Genomic DNA, 17922 nt, shown 5'->3' on the forward strand with positions numbered 1-17922 from the left:
CTAGCCGTGTCTGGACCTAAACTCCACTGCAGGTCCATATATCAAACGATCACTATGGCATTACTAAGAGTTGAAAAACTGTCTAAAGTCTTTCATCTTTAATAAAATGATCAGCGTTCTGCTCTACCAGGTGTAACAATTGAGTTTAACATCCAGGCATCCATGAAAACGGAATTTATGACATTTTACGGAGTTAGAAGTTAGCAGGGAGTTAGCTCGCTAGCTTCTATCTAAATACAATATAGCATGTCCTGACTGCGGGGTTTTGGAAACAAATTAAAACGTACAGCTCTGTTATCACTTCCAGCATAAATGAAGACAGAAAACTAAACAGCAGTGACGTTTGTAGGGTTACTGAAGTTGGGCTAGCTGGTATATAATGATGTGCTACGTGACCGCTAGCGACACAGCTATGTTAGCATAATATAAACAAGCTAACTTTTTTTCCACTCGATAAAAGTTAACGTGAGTGTTCTCGGTGGTCAGGAACAAATGTAATCACATGGCAGGATGCTGTAAAAGGACCAAACTTCAGCCAGGAGAACAACTGAGATAATCCATCCATAATACGAGGTTAGTCATTCATATACTGCTGCATGGGCTGGGCTGTAGTTACATCCTAAGGTTTTAAAAACTGAGCTTAAATAAATGATTAGCGGTAATAAAAGCCGAGGGAGGTCAACAGTGATCACTGACTGTTTTAGGAGCTTTTTGAGATCAAATAGAAGAAAATACATAACATTAAACATGTTAACAACACAAAAGCCATATTAAACGCAGACTACTTTAGGCCCGGAAGTAGGATTCGTCGCGTCATCACTGAACAACTGGATTGACAAACATTTCCGTAAGATATGTTTTTCCATTCCATTTATAGACTTCCTATAAATGGAATGGCAGTGGTATCTCCCAGTGTGTACAAAATCTTAATGCCACTGGGGAAGTTCAGAGATGTGGAACTCCCACAGCAATTTTTCTTTTATAACAACTTCCCTTTTTACTGAATGCAATGACTTCATGGTGTAATACAACTGGGGATTTTGGGGGGCGAAGGACAAATTTTATACAGGACACAACTGTTTTTATAAGCCTTAATCAGGAGTATTAAATATGACTCATTTTGGCTCCCGCATCAATGATCCGTTGCCACTCCTTCCTTCCTTCCTTCCTCCTGTCCGTTGCATTGTGCCAGGTTTTTTTTCTTGATTAACTCGGAGATGGAGATGTGGGTGGAATTTATGGCCTTTGTTTGGTGGTGTTTGCTGTCCTAAAGAAAAATGTATTTTATGGAGTAATTAAATATTGCTATCATAAAAAGACATGAATATAAGTGATAGAGGTGTTTAGGGAGGCTCTGCATGTTCGATTTGGCAGATGTTTCCTGCCAGTAAAAAGGTTCTCTGTTCAAACCTTGTAATTGGACGATGCTTTTAGGTTCTTGTGCAAGATCCTTTCAACTACTCAGGTTTTCTCCCACACAGTATTAGCACAAGACTATGTGAACTGGACAGGCAACTAACTCTGATAGGGGGGATTTGGCTCAAGTTACTTTGCTATTCCATAAAAAATAAAAAACATAATTAAACAGTGAGTGCATTCATACTGTCACTTATGTGAAACTATTCTTGCACTCACACACACTACAGCTACAAAACAAGTTATAAACAAAAATGTGCAGCAAAACTCATTAAAGTTACATTTTAAAGCGCACTGGAAGAGTCAGTCCTGTGATTAAAAACCCCATACACCGGACAACAAATTTAAAGGTAGATATCAGTAGAGTTCAGTAAATGTAGTTCAGTTTTCTTACCTATCTGCTTGAGGTGAAAATGAGGGAGGATGGAGAGCGCTGGAGGAGGATGAGAAAGATATAAGGGAAAACATACATGCACAAATGTTATATACTTTTGAAAGAGATAGTTGTGATTTTTAAATGGACACTAACTTATAATGCATGCTATGTATGTGGCCAGCCTTTAGCCACACAAATATAAAATGTTATTAGGCAGAACACTGATGTCCATCTTAGCCACTGTATTCAAGATTGCAAGACAACAAGGCGGCTTTCACAAACGTTGTCAGCTCCTATGTCTTTTTAATATATTCATTCTAAGTTTATGGGAACACATCAAGTTGTTGGAAATGTAATTGCACACTAATTAAGGTATATTTATGAGTACAGCATTCTTTTTATTTCTATTAAATGACTTCAGGTACTTACTTTACCTTTAACTCCTTTCTGATATTTATTGTGAATTTGTTATTATATGGCATATATTCTATATAAGATAAACAAGACCAATGTATTTACTGCTCCAGTATTTACTATGACATCAACATCATAGAATGGTTGACCCATTCAGAAATACATCACTTCTGTTTTTCCCAGAATTTATAATGGTAAATGGCCTGTATTTATATAGCGCTTTACTAGTCCCTAAGGACCCCAAAGCGCTTTACATATCCAGTCATCCACCCATTCACACACACTGGTGATGGCAAGCTACATTGTAGCCACAGCCACCCTGGGGCGCACTGACAGAGGCGAGGCTGCCGGACACTAGCGCCACCGGGCCCTCTGACCACCACCAGTAGGCAACAGGTGAAGTGTCTTGCCCAAGGACACAACGACCGAGACTGTCCAAGCCGGGGCTCGAACCGGCAACCTTCCGATTACAAGGCGAACTCCCAACTCTTGAGCCACGATCGCCAAGTCTGCTGGTATTGCTCAGCTAATGAGTTCATTGCTTGGGTAAGACCATGGGGAAATTACACAGGATGGGTGTTGCATGAGCAGGTAGCAAGTACTATTTTTAAGCTTTCAAAGTTTATTTTCTAACTTATTTTTTTCTTTCTTTTTCTTTATTATAATTTATATTATTATATTATTTGCCTATTCATCTCTTTCTTACAAATATTTTTTGTATTTAGGGTTTTTCCATCTAAAATATTTGTGTTTAATATTAATGTATTTATTTTTTTAAACTTTCATGAAGAAAAAGAAAGGATGACCAGTACTTTGGTCAACACAAAAACTGGAATGGGTCAAACTGACCCTTAACACAATTAGAAGGTGTATTATGTGTAGTGTATTATGACAGATGTTTAAATGTCACTGAGGCAAAAGGATATGAAGTCACAGACAAAGGTTAAAAGCTTCCTTCTTCGGTCAGAGTAAAATCCAGCCATAAATTAGTCAAAAATAAACAAAAGGAAGGACAAGGAAGGCAACTTCCTCTGGTACTGAGCAGAGCAATCTTGTCATAGTTCAAGGAAACACTTGGGAGCTTGGGAGCATTTCTTTTGTGTGTGTGTGTGTGTGTGTGTGTGTGTGTGTGTGTGTGTGTGTGTGTGTGTGTGTGTGTGTGTGTGTGTGTGTGTGTGTGTGTGTGAGTAGAGTCTGGCTAGTACACTGTCAAATCTTATTACATTATTATACAATATTACAGACCAGAAATACATACAGACAAAGTCATAAGCACGCTAAAACATTTCACAGTGGTTGCAACATAGTCTTCTCTGAGAGAGAGCACTCAGTACAGTGGGCTTAGAAATAGCACCATGGGGGTGCCACTTTTTCAGGGTGCTGAACTCTAGCCAGCGAACACTGAAGTGGATGTGTGATAATATGCTAAACTACATGCTAATAAAACTGTCTTTCTGACTCTAAATCACTGGTAATTAGGGCTGGGCGATATGACCCAAAATTCATATCTCGATATTTTTTAGCTGGATGGCGATATAAGATATATATCTCGATATATTTTTTTAAAGTCATAAAGTAAGAACAAAAAGAGAGTTCTTAGTCAAAGCTGTGTCCCAGATGTCACACAGGCACTTTTATTAACATAGAGCAGATGTACATAAAATTTACTCAAAAATAAATTATGAGCATTTATTAAATAATAATGCTCCATAAATAAAAGAAAACAATGTTGTTTTTGTGCATAACAAAAAGCTCACAATTGTGCAGTCAAAATGTAAACTAAAAGACGCTGAGCACAATAACAAAGACAGATTTCACAGCTGCTCTGTTCCCAACTTGTACTGCGTGACTGACAGCCTGGAGTTTGAAATCCGCTTCGCAACCACGTCTCTTAACAGGTGCCATTTATGGTCCTTATACACAGTAAGGTAATATTACGTTGAAGCACAGTACGTATCACTCCGCGAGGCTCAGCCGTAATCCTCCGACAATCCATCAAGCGGTGCAGCTCCGTAGCTTATCAAAGTCGTACTAAAGCATTTTTTGACAGATTGCTGAGCGCCGTGTTTCACATAAAATCGGTTCGCGGCCATCAAGCACAACCAGAATTCATACATAAGGCGCGCTGTCAACTTTTGAGAAAATGAAAGGATTTTAGTCCGTGCAGCCCCTCTGGGCTGCATGGCGTTAGCGTCGTTAGCTCGTTAGCGTAGTTAGCTAGCTAACACGTTGACGTCGTCCAGCCCCACACACGGGGCGATGCGCAGTAACTCGTTAACGGAGATTTGCCGTGTCCATCTTGTCGCTTCCTGCAGGTGAAGCGATGGGGGAGGAGGGGGAGTTGTGTTCAGTGAAGGAGAGGCGAGGCCGAGTAACGTTGCGTAAAGACGAAAGTGGACGAAAGAGAGGCAAACTTGTGGCTCCACAAGTATAATTATAACGTAACATAGACTATATCGATATAAAGGATATTGTCACATCTTATATCTCGTATAAAAATATATCGATATTTTTTAAAAACTCGATATATCGCCCAGCTCTACTGGTAATGGTTTTTATTGGAGGTGAAACTCTGCATAAACAGCATTTACAAACAGTTTCCATTTCAGGCCACAGCATGTGCTCCTGGTGTTTTTGGCAAATGCCTTTGTGATGAAGCTAAAGTCAAAACTATATGCTATAGAATCAGAGACATATGCCAACCAGGGAATAGAGAACTGCTCGTGACTGTTTAGCATTGCTCCTTCACAGCATGAAAGTTCTGGATTTCTACCTAGGTTCTACCTAAGGTTGCATGGTTTTCCTTGCATTGTCTCGCTCAGTCCAAAGATATGTATGTTAGATTAAATTCTGATTCCAAATTGCCCATAGGTGTATGTGAAAGGTAAATAGAGAGTGAAAGTATATGGAATAACTCAGTTGGTGAATAATCTGTGAAATGTTTATTGCTTTGAGTTTTCAGTTAGTCCATATACAATGCAGTCCATATACCTTTAAAGCAGGTGTCAAACATAAGGCCTGGGGTCCAGAGTCAGCACAGCAAAGACTCCAATCCATCTTTGGAAAATATGAATGACGGCATAAATTTAGACTTTTTAACTGTTTTTTCCTTCAGATTTACAGCCTGCCCTACTGATAAAGAACTCCCCACAAGAATTCATGCTACAAAAACATAACTAGTAATAGATAAACATTTAAATAATGCTTATCCTGTTATTTTTCACCAGTTGCCTTAGAGTTTAACTTGCTTCCGATTTTTATCCTCTCATATCTATTTCCTTATGTATGTATGACTAATGACGCTATGCTTACAATTATGGGTAAAAAGCTGCTTTCATCCGGTCGTTAAGTGATGACGTGACGAATCCTACTTGCGGGCCTAAAGTAGTCTGCGTTTAGTCAAGTCAAGGCTGACCAAAGTGCTGTACAATAAAATACAAATATAAAATAGAATAAAACACAAGTACATAAAACACCTCACTGATAGTTAAACCTTGCTAAAAGCCAATGAGAAGAGGTGAGTTTTAAGAGCAGTTTTAAAAGTTACTAGGCTTGTGGAGAATCTGATGTGAGGAGGTAAACTGTTCCACAGTCTGGGTGCAGCCACAGCAAAAGCCCTCTCTCCCCTAGTCTTTAATCTGTACCTGGGAACATCTAAAAGCATCAGGTCTGCTGACCTCAAAGATCTCCTGGGGCGGTAAATGCTAAGAAGCTCTGCCAGGTAAGGAGGTGCAGTACCGTTAAGAACCTTAAAAACCAGCAGTAAAATTTTAAAATCAATCCTAAAAGCAACTGGGAGCCAGTGGAGAGAGCAGAGGACCGGAGTGATGTGGTCTCTCTTTTTGGAGTTTAATATGGCTTTTGTGTTGTTAACATGTTTAATGTTATGTATTTTCTTCTATTTAATCTCAAAAAGCTCCTAAAACAGTCAGTGATCACTGTTGACCTCCCTCGGCTTTTATTACCGCTAATCATTTATTTAAGCTCAGTTTTTAAAACCTTAGGATGTAACTACAGCCCAGCCCATGAAGCAGTATATGAATGACTAACCTCGTATTGTGGATGGATTATCTCAGTTGTTCTCCTGGCTGAAGTTTGGTCCTTTTACAGCACCCTGCCATGTGATTACATTTGTTCCTGACCACCGAGAACACTCACGTTAACTTTTATCGAGTGGAAAAAAAGTTAGCTTGTTTATATTATGCTAACATAGCTGTGTCGCTAGCGGTCACGTAGCACATCATTATATACCAGCTAGCCCAACTTCAGTAACCCTACAAACGTCACTGCTGTTTAGTTTTCTGTCTTCATTTATGCTGGAAGTGATAACAGAGCTGTACGTTTTAATTTGTTTCCAAAATCAAAACCAGGACATGCTATATTGTATTTAGATAGAAGCTAGCGAGCTAACTTCCTGCTAACTTCTAACTCCATTAAATGTCATAAATTCCGTTTTCATGGATGCCTGGATGTTAAACTCAATTGTTACACCCGGTAGAGCAGAACGCTGATCATTTTATTAAAGATGAAAGACTTTAGACAGTTTTTCAACTCTCAGTAATGCCATAGTGATCGTTTGATATATGGACCTGCAGCGGAGTTTAGGCCCAGACACGGCTAGTGACGTCAGACTTAACGACCGGATTGAGGGAGGCTCTGCATGTTTGATTTGGCAGATGTTAATACCAAGCCACCCTTCCTAACACAAAACCAAAGGAACTCTCAGGGATTGTATGTGTGCCTGGAAAGTGACCCCAATGCTGTTCCAGTAAACGAATAATTATATGACGGTAAAGCAGAATGAGTCAAAGCACACCTGCCACAACTTGAATCCCAATTTCATCCCTGGGCTTCTTCTAAGATTAACAATCAATCACTGAAGTATATGCTACCCAAGGTTAGCCATGTCACAGTTCAGTGACCAAAAAGTAAGTTTCCCCTAACCACGGAAATCCACATTTCTGCTGCTGTTTATAGATCTTCTCACTAGTTCCTGGCTTATAGAAATTTAAAATGTCTTCTGACTTCCAGGAAGTTGATTCTGTTTATCTGGACAAATTATTATCAGTGGGAGAAACATTTAGTCACTCATCTTCACTCAGCTGACTTCTTCAATCTCACCTCAGCCTTATAACCATTATAAAATGACCAAAATTAGCACCACTGAGCATGAGAACCATTAGGAGATTTTCAGAAACCACAAGCCGCAGGCATATAAAGGTAGGCCTTTATACCCAGAGAAGAATCAAGCAGGCTTTTGTAGTGTTCAAATTTTTCAGAAGGGAGTACAGGAAAAAGTATCTATCATTTAAAAATATTTAATTTTCTTCAGCAGTTGAAATTACTAGTTACAGTGCTGGACCTTTCTGTGAGTTCAGGCCATACAGTTTTTATACTGCGAGAATACCAAATGATGTCTGTCTTCTTCCAGAACTTATCCTGATGTCTCCATTCGACCTCCTCTTCGCCCACATCCGCTCCTCGTCGACCTCCTATCTGCACCTGCATCACAAAGACACACACGAAAACACTTCAAACTTCTGCAGCCAATGCTTAAGCGCAGTAATATCTGACTCTCCAGACTTGATTTTAGCTCCATTGTAACTGAAATTTTATAGCGGGCATCCATCAGAACACATATCGCATTCCAATTCAGTTTTCTTTATTTCATTAAAACTTTAAATAATGAAGCCCTTCTGTAAAAGTGAATTTATTCTAACAGTAGCCCACTGTTGGAAAGAAAGCACATTTGGCTTCTTTCATGCTCCACTTAGTTGCACATCAGTGGACAGGGTCTTTGAGAGAAAGAGTTTCTGCTAAAGCTGCTGTGACAAGCTACACCTCACAAATTCATTTGGAATTAACTTATCCAAGTAGTTTTATTGCCTAAAAAGGGAGGAAAAGTAAAATTCTCCTAAATTACTCATGCTAACATTCCACAAAATAAATAACACTTCAATGTACAGCATAATCTCTCAACAGCCAGTACAGACTCTCATGCTAATAGTTGAAGAGAGTTTAAGTTGTATGAGTGTGTTTTTAAACAGCATTCTATCTATTCCAGACATACTCACAGTCTGCCAGATGACTAGATAATAAACTATTGCATTTCAGCTAAACCAGGGGACAAACCAGACACAGTTATAATGGATGAAGGCTTATTCTAAATTATGTAAATGATAAAATGATTCTGAAAGTGGTCCAGTGTTAAAAAAAAAAAACCTCTCTATGAATGCGCACACACCATAGGGTCAACAGCAGTCATCTCTACACAACTCTCCTCAGAGTTCCAGTTTACTGGTATTGAGACCTAATAAACAGTCTAAATACTTTGGTAGGAATTTAAATGGGCAGCCTAAACCACATGCAACTAAATGAAAACAGTTCTGAACTAGCGGATCAAAATTCCTCAGTGGTTCAAAGTTCAAACAGTACTTTGCAGATACTGAGTGTTTGTTTGACCCCAAATCATATTGCTAGCCATAAAGAATTCACTGATGATAGAGATTTTATCTTTTTTCAACAGATTAAATTAAACCTCGTGCACTTAATGTAAAATGCAAAATCTATAACTGTTCTGTAACAGTGACTAGTACTTACAATACTCATGGTCCTGAGTTTTCAACTCAATGTGTAGTTCTTTTTTAATTTTGTTATTTTCGAATGATTTGTAAGGGCTCTTTATGGCTTTGTGTGCTCAGATCTTAGCTTCAGTTCCGGATGACTTGAAGTTTATTTAATTAAATTCCTTTTGTGGTCCCATTCTTCTTAGTTTAATTAGTCAAGTTAAAAAATATTTTCCTGTTCTGGTCAGTTGTGGTTGAGCCAAGCGTCTAGACTGCATCTTAGTCTATTTCCTGTTTTATTTTGACAGCTTGTGTCCTGTGTTCAGTTTTGCTTCTTCCTGTGTCATTATGTCTTTTCATCCCAGCTATGTTACCCGTGTGTTTCCACTTCCCTCGTCATACCGTTTCCCTTTCGTCATTGGTGGGTACGTTCCATGATCCACCTTTCCTTTGTTAAAGTGTTTATTGTTTTGTCATGGTCCCTGTGTATCTCAGGCCGGCCCCACGAGGCTACATTTATTTATTGTAATACTGCTCTCTCTCATGCCTGGGCAGATCTCACTGCGGGCCTCCACCTTTGGCCCACGCACCAAAGGTGCGTCTCCCTTTCGTTCACTTCCATCTCAGCTGTGTTGTCTGCATTTGGGTCCTCACTTAAAACATATGATCTGCCGCCAGTAATCATGACACAGCTGGGAAAAGTTGGTTTAGTCATTTTTGTTCAAAGCACATCATGTAAGCCAGCGGTCCCCAACCCCCAGGCCATGGACCAGTACTGGAAGGGATAACAGGACTAATTACTGCCGTCAGCTGATCCCATGTGTAAATAATGCAGCTTTCCATTTGTCCAAAAAAAAAAACCCAAAAAAAAAACAAGCAAAACAAAAAGGGTTACTTTCTTTTGTTTGACATATTCTCATGATGAAAAATAACTGTAGTAACTGTAAGAAAATAACTGTTTCCTAACAGTCATGTTTATGTGCGATAAACACCCACTCAGTAGACATAATTCAGCTCCACACTCATTAGTTGTGATTTCCTGCCTGAGGAAACCATTGCTGAGACAGCACACATTTCCTGAAGTTGTGATCAAGAACCGCTAAGAGGTCTCCAGAAACCACAGACCATTGGATGTAGGCCATCGACTTTGCTCAAAGCCTGCTGGCAGAACTGATCTGCAAAGTCTGCCAGCAGAGTCATTTAGGGCCAAATGACAATTAAATTCTCTAAATTCTCTATTCTCTCTCATTACAATTTTAATGAATAAAGTCGTACTGTAAAAGGGATTTTGTTCTAAAATTACCTCACTGTTGAATAAATACATCATTTTTGCCATTATTCACTATCATGCAGACCAATGGAAAAGGTCTTTGAGAGACACAAAGGTGAGGTGGTAAAGTTGTTGTCTGGTGACAAGCTACTCCTCAGCTACACGCCAGGATACATCCCAAATAGACCTATCCAAGTAGTTTTAGTGACTAAATGATGTAGAACAATGTAAAAACAAAAAACAACAAAAAAAAACGTAGACTAACAGAACGGCACACAAAAAACAATACAGCAAGAGTAAAATTCTCATAAAAACCCACATTATCAACAGCATTACTAATTCTGCCATATGCAACTAATTCATCGACAGACAGGCCAGACTCTGTCATGCTGATATATGGGGCCAGCTTAATGCAATACAAAATGTCCTCATCAGATACCTCGCATCTCATGACACGCCACAGTTCATTATTACTGTGTAAGGCACTGGGCCTGCTGGTATCTCACAGTTTACTACACAGCAGCCATCACTACAATTTCCTTCACAGAGTAGCTCTGGGGAAAATGTCAATCAAATTAGGAGGTATCCACAAGCAAGGAAATTCCATAATTCCAGTTGTTGTTGTTTTGAATTACGTCTGTTCTCTATTATTATTTTAACATTTAAAAAAAACCCATACTGTCTGTTTGTTAGCCACTAGTCATCCACTTCAAGACTGGGTATACATGTTTAACTTCTCATTATCACCAAAACAGAAATAACTAATCAGGCCATCACAGCAACTCAGCCCATGTATGCACAAGTGGTCAAGACCCATAGTATACCACTCCTCTCAGGTAAGAAAAGGAATCTGAGCCTATAATTCACTTACCTAAATTGGACAGTAAAAGATTACAGAAACATTGCCTGGGCTTGTTTTTTCCCCCCACAGATGTGTGGGTGTTTTTTCTCTCTGTTTTCTAAATGCTTATAACTGTCAATCACCCATTAACACCCAGATGGAGGCATGGGAAACAATACCGGGTTTAGTTTCTTTCCCAAATACTAAACTGGTGAACAACCCACTCTACCTTCCGAGTTAGAGCCAGGGGATGTGCAGTGGATGTGCCCCACACCTTATAGGTGCCGGACACCCAGAGAAGAGGAGATGTGAAAAGGATTTGTTTTGAATACAAATAAATATTTAAAGTTCTAAATGCTATCTTTATTTACCACAACCCCCAATCACCAGACATCAAGACCTATATCTGTTTTATGATCAAAGTAAAAAGAAACTCAAGGCTCATAATTTGTTTTGATTTCTCATTTCCCAAAAGAAATGAGATGACAAACATTGCTTAGATAGCAGGCATATTCACAAAATTGCGAGTGAGAACTACCAAGAAGTCTCCAGACACTATAAGCCGTGGGAGGTAGGCCATGAATGGTCAGAGATGCTTATGATGAAGTCCTACTGTATAAAGGGAATTTACTCTAACAGTATCCCACTGTTGGAAAGAAAACACATTTCTGCCTTCTTCCATGCTCCACTTCCTTACACATCAGTGGACAGGGTTTTCACCAGATCCTCCCAAATTCATTTGAATTAACCTATCCAAGTAGTTTTGTCTAAAAAATGAGGCATGAGTAAAATTCTCCTCAATTACTCATGCCAACATTTTTTGACAAATACCCAGACCAGACTCTCACGGTAATAGCTGGAGACACTTTAGGTCGTGTGGGTGTGTTTTTAAACAGGATTCTATCCATTCCAGACATATTGAACTATGCCGTTTCAACTGTACCAGGAGACAGACCAGACAGTTTACTAAACACATTCACTAAAAATCTAACTTGAAAAGATTTACTGAGCCATTAAGACACCGACACAGCTAAAACATGAACATAACCATGCTGCAAGGATGCTGATTGGTCTGAACCAAAAGCACACAGCTGGACCCCTGAAAAAATGGATCACCCTCTGATTACAGCCTCACAAATCTCACAAGAATGTTTCTGTCTGCCATAGTAAAGGCTTCAGCACCCAACAATCTGATTTTTGTACAGCTACTTTTCATTTCATTTTAGTCACAGGCCACAACTAACAACAACTAATGGTTGATGGATGCATTGCTGTGACATATTTTTCTATTGGTGTGAAACTACTGTTGTGTTGGAATCTATCATATATGTGGGATGCTTATAATTAGATTTTTATGGTTGTTGTTTTTTCCAGGGAGCTTTGTTGTTAACTGAGCTGTCAGTTCAAGATCATCCTCACTGAAGATCTCCCAGTTAATTTACCTCCATTATGTCAAACACCTAAATATTTATAGATGAGGGAGTGGTGCTATTCTCCTTTGATGAGTCAGTGTAGTTAAGAAAAGGGTAAATAACCAAATCCCTGCTACTCTAATAACAAGAAGACCAGTGGTTGTATTTTGATGTGATATTGTTAGGGTAACACAGGGTGTCACACAATCTGGCATCTATAACTGGGTATAAAATACAAAAAAAAAAAAGGCTGAGTGTTAGGATTGGTAGTGTTGGTTGCAGATGATTGCTTTCTTTTATCCATTAGTTCTTGGAACTTAATCTTTCATGTCTAAAACTTCACGAAGAGATGAATACTGAGTCACTCTCAGTGTTGTGACAGGCCAGCTTTAGCTGGTGGGTAGGCAATCCTAGAGCAATGTTTCCCTCTGCTGGAGTATTTGTAAATCACATTAAAATGTTCCTCACTGATGTTCACATAGAAATTACACTATATCCTTCTGAGAAGTGAGGAAAAAATAATCTTCCCATTAAACCTTTTTTGGAATTTCCTTCCCCTTTGGAGTTAAAAGAGGCCACCCAAACACCTGAGATATCAATGGAAAGTCGAGGATTTCCTCTATGTCATACATCAGGACCTAAGAGGGTAGCTCAAATAAGTCAAAAGATACAGACCAAAAACAAATGTCCATTACAGAGGACATAAAAAAATAAGCTGTTTCTCAGGAGGATATACTCTGTATCAGAATGCTGAAACTACAGTTTTACTGGACTGCTTATGCCTCACCAAAAACAGCTATTATTGATAAACCTTTTTCCTGTGGTTTAGTTGGAAAACACCGTGAAAACTGTAAGCCAAACTGCGTGAAAAACCAAATTGACACTTGAAATTGCTCCATCCACTTACTAGAAAGAAAGTGCTGTACTCTGGACCAGTGGATGTTTCAAGCAAAACTATATGAGCATGGTGACAAATGAATTTCAAAGAGATGTATTCAAAATAGCACACTGCTTCACACTTTTGAAAGAAGTGCTGCCTTCATAGGACTAATCAGAAGCAGGAAACGACAGAGAATGTACAGGATCAAGGTCACATCATGTTCTCATCACTCACCATAAACAAGCTGCTGGGGAGTTTATGAGGAATCAAAGTGAGACAAAACACCTCCTCTAAAGGATCCTGGTGCAGTTGTGTGGCTTGCACTCAAGTCTGATTACTGTGTTCACAAACAAACTACACTGAAGTGGAAAATTAAACCAGAGCTCAATTTAAACAGACTAAACAGCCCAGCTATGAAAACGCGCTGCTCCTATTCTAGGAGGAGATGGTGGAGGAAGAAGTCCAAGGAGACAATTAGTGTCAGAAGAAATTCACTCCACTCTTATTGGCCATCTTCACAAACTTCAGAGAGTACTTCTTCTGAGAGACAACCACATGGTGGAGACAAAGGTTGTTAATAGAGCCTCATTAGAGGGAGTTTGTGAATATGGTCATCACCAACAAGATGAGAGATTCAAAGGAGAACACTTGAAACCCAGCACATATTTAAGTGGATAAATACTGTCAGATGTTCTAGGAATTGAGGAATTGGGAGCATGAAATAGTTTAAAATGTCTTGGTATGCTGATGCATTAAGAGTTCCTTTCACTGGAACTAAGGGTCCAAGCCCAGCAGCATTCAGCCCCACACCATATTCACACCGTATCAAACTCTACACTTGGCACATTAAATGTCATGGTTCGGCCGTGTGGCAGGCAGAACTGGACCAAAACGCAGGACTCGGAGACAAGGGTGAACTAAAAGAGGCAGCCGTATTGCGTTGTAGCTGAAAACTCCATTAAATAAACTTGCAAAAATAAAACCTAAACTAGAACCTGGAAACAAATAACTGAACACTGAGAAGCTAGAAACTAGGCTCACCGCCACAGGGCGCACTGAAGAAAAAACCACACAGCATTATGAGGGCACAACACTGACAGAAAGAAACACGGGGCTTAAATACACTGAAGGATAACGAGGGGATGAGACACAGCAGGAGAGCACAGCAGAGAGTAAGCAAACATAATAAGACAAGCAAAATTAGATACACTGCACACAGGAGAGTGACTATCAAAATAAAGCAGGAAACATGGCACAATTCACAAAGACACAGACTAGACACTGAGACATGAAACATGACAGACCTGGACACAGAGGAAACATGAAACACAGAGACAAAAAGGTAACCAAACATGGAACACTGGGAAGGTACAGAAGCAAGAAGCTAGAAGTATAAAACATAACATCAAGAGAACTAAAGCCAGGAATAGCAAATAAGAAATACAAATTAAACAGATACAAAACACTGGGTTAGCGACCAAGGACTGTGACAATACAGTCATGTATCACTCAGCCATGGAAACATATTCCATGAAGCTTTCTGCGCACTGTTCTTGAGCTAATCTGAAGGCCACATGAAGTTTGGAGGTCTAATGATTGACTCTGCAGAAAGTTGGTGACCTTTGTCATTATTTACCTCAAAATCTGCTGATCCCCTATGGGCTCAAAATGTGGTCATAAATATTTTGTACTTGTAAAAAAGATTTGTATGTGTAAAAAAGATTTGTGTGTGCGTAAAAAAGATTTGTGTGTGGACTTAGAAAAAAAACCCCTGCAAGTTACAAGTATGGATTTTTGACCCTATTTTTCTTCCCTTCATCTGATTGGTCAATGTCATGTCAATCACAAATGTAACAATCCAATCAGAGAACAGATGGGTTTGGCTGTCGAGGGGCGCTTTTTTTGAACTGCAGGTCTTTGAAGGGAATAAATGCCCTTTTACATGCCAACCCAGCCTTTTCCTTCATCACCACGAAGGAAAACAGTCTGTGGTTGTCCGAGTTTGGTGATTTTTATGTCACAGGTCTACGTGTTTAATACAGGGACTTCCACAGCCTTTTCAACAGCGCTGCGGACCGCGGGGTGGGGGCGGGCAGTGTTTTGGAAATGACAGTCTTCATTACAAAGCTTTCTTCGTTATGAATTAGCATACATGTTTTTATTGAACATTTGAAGAACTAGCAAAAAAAACAAACTCTTGTAGAGGACATAAAGTCAGAGATAGAAAAGACAAGGAGCAGGTGCATCTAGTACAGGTAGAGCAGCTGCAAAAACCCACAGAGCCCAGCAGCCAGCGTAACAAATTCTGGATCCTTCGCTTTTAGTTAGCAGTTAGCATTAGCAGCGTATCCTGCATCCGATGTGAAAGGACTTTTATGCTGCGCACTGTGACTCACAGTAATGGTCCTGGGTCAGCCCTGACTTTGTGTTAAACTAATCCTAAAGTAATAATGTTATTTCTAACCACTGATATACCACAACTTTTTCCTTTCAACAGCTACTGAAAGTTAGGGGACCTAGCTGCTATCGGATATTTATATAGCGATCCTCCAGCTTCAAACGGTATCACCCTTCAAGGACCTGCAGTTCAAAAAAGCGCCCCTCTGACAGCCTAACCCATCTGTTCTCTGATTGGATTGTTACATGTGTGATTGACATGACATTGACCAATCAGATGAAGGGTAGAAAAATAGGGTCAAAAATCCGTACTTGTAACTTGCAGGGGTTTTTTTTCTAAGTCCACACACAAATCTTTTTTACACATACAAATCTTTTTTACGCACACACAAATCTTTTTTACGCACACACAAATCTTTTTTACACATACAAATCTTTTTTACGCACACACAAATCTTTTTTACACATACAAATCTTTTTTACGCACACACAAATTCTTTTTACACATACAAATCTTTTTTACGCACACACAAATCTTTTTTACACATACAAATCTTTTTTACAAGTACAAAATATTTATGACCACATTTTGAGCCCATAGATCCCACTCTGTGTTATGGCATTTGTGGCTTACTTGCTGTCATTCCCAATTGCTTCCACTTTGTTCTAATACCACTAACAGTTGACTGTAGAATATTTAATAGCATGGAATTTCATGACTAGATTTGTTGTACAGGTGGCATCCTATCACCCTAAGCACCCGTTCTTTCACAAATATTTGTAAATACCGTCTTGACTTTATACACCTGTGTCCATAGAAGTGATTTGAACACCTGAACTCAATGATTTGGATGGGTGAGTGATAAAGTCATATAACAAATGTCTGTATAAATAGGCAGAGCCTCACTAAATACAGGATCTAATCAGCAGGCCTGTTATCACCCATGCATAATTAAGTTGTTTTTTTCCCCTCTGCCCAATCATTCTATACATTGTGATCAGCCTGCTCTCTCACTCTTCACAGTACTTACCGAAGTGAAACTATAAGGAAATGGCACTAAGTCTAATATATGCTAGTCATATGCATTCAAAAATCTTAAACACACAGAAACACCGTCTCACCTTAAAGTGGGCAATCTCAGTGCACAACCATAAATTGTAAACAAGATGAATATACCCACATCCACACCATGCTCCTACACAGACCTTTGCAGACCAGTTGTAGCTGTGCACTGTCACCAGGAGGCAGTACAAAAAAAGAACCAGTCTGTGGGCTATTTTTTATGTTCATGCTTCTATTGGTCCTTCGATTTGGGCACTGCCACCGAGACAAAGTCATAACAGAGAAATAATTCCTCTGGTTTTGGATTTTTGATGTTTGCTGTTCAAGACAACTTTTCAATACTCAGTACACCATCCAGTCTGCAGTCTGTTTCAACTTGCAACTGCTGAATAATCCTAGTCCATCAGTAGCGGTTTTTGATACGGGCGACACGGGCGGTTGCCCGGGGCGGCATCATGGTGGGGGGCGGCATCACGGGCATCGGCATAAAAATAAAAATAAAAAAAAGAATTACTCTTACTTATGCTGCCCCGACATCATGCCAGCGCATATCGGGAATGGCATAGGCACCGACTTGTTTTCTATCGTCCATTAGCTGGGAGTAAGGGCGCCCTCCGTTTGCAAGGTGCGCCTGCTGCTTGCGACACAGGGAGGAGAGGGCGGGGCGGCGGCGGATTCTCTGGCTGGCTGGAGCAGCATCTGACAACCAACTCGCAAAATAAAATAAAATTAAAACAAACCAACAAACATGAAAACACCAGACATTATAATACAGACTTATAATTTGCACCGATGTTTTTTCGAAATTCTATACACGAAAAGTGAGCGCGAGAGCCCTCGGTGCGCCTGCTCGCTGATGAAGTCAAAGTAAACTTTATTGTCATCTCCGCTACATACAGTCCAATATACAGAGAGACGAGACGACGTGGCTCCAGTTACAGCAGTGCAAGTAAACAAACAATGAATATAAGAAGAGTAAGAAAATAAATATACACTTTAAGACACGTGGTAAAGGGATCAATAACAATTTAAAATTTATAATTTGCAGTTTGATGATTTAAAGTCTCACACACAACCCGTCGAAAGGGGAGGGGGGGGGCTGCTTCTTCCAAATAGAGCACATTTCATTCATAATGTTGTAAATCCAAGCCCATTATGTATTATTATGTGTTCATGATTTGGACCCTGGGTTGTGCAAAATCCCAGAAATAAACCCTAGACAAATCGAATCTGTGAACTAAGGTGTAAGTCTATTAGGTTATGTTGTGGTATCCTCGGGTTGGGGGA

Source organism: Astatotilapia calliptera, chromosome 14 (genome assembly GCF_900246225.1).
Source record: "Astatotilapia calliptera chromosome 14, fAstCal1.2, whole genome shotgun sequence".
Taxonomy (NCBI): Eukaryota; Metazoa; Chordata; class Actinopteri; order Cichliformes; family Cichlidae; genus Astatotilapia; species Astatotilapia calliptera.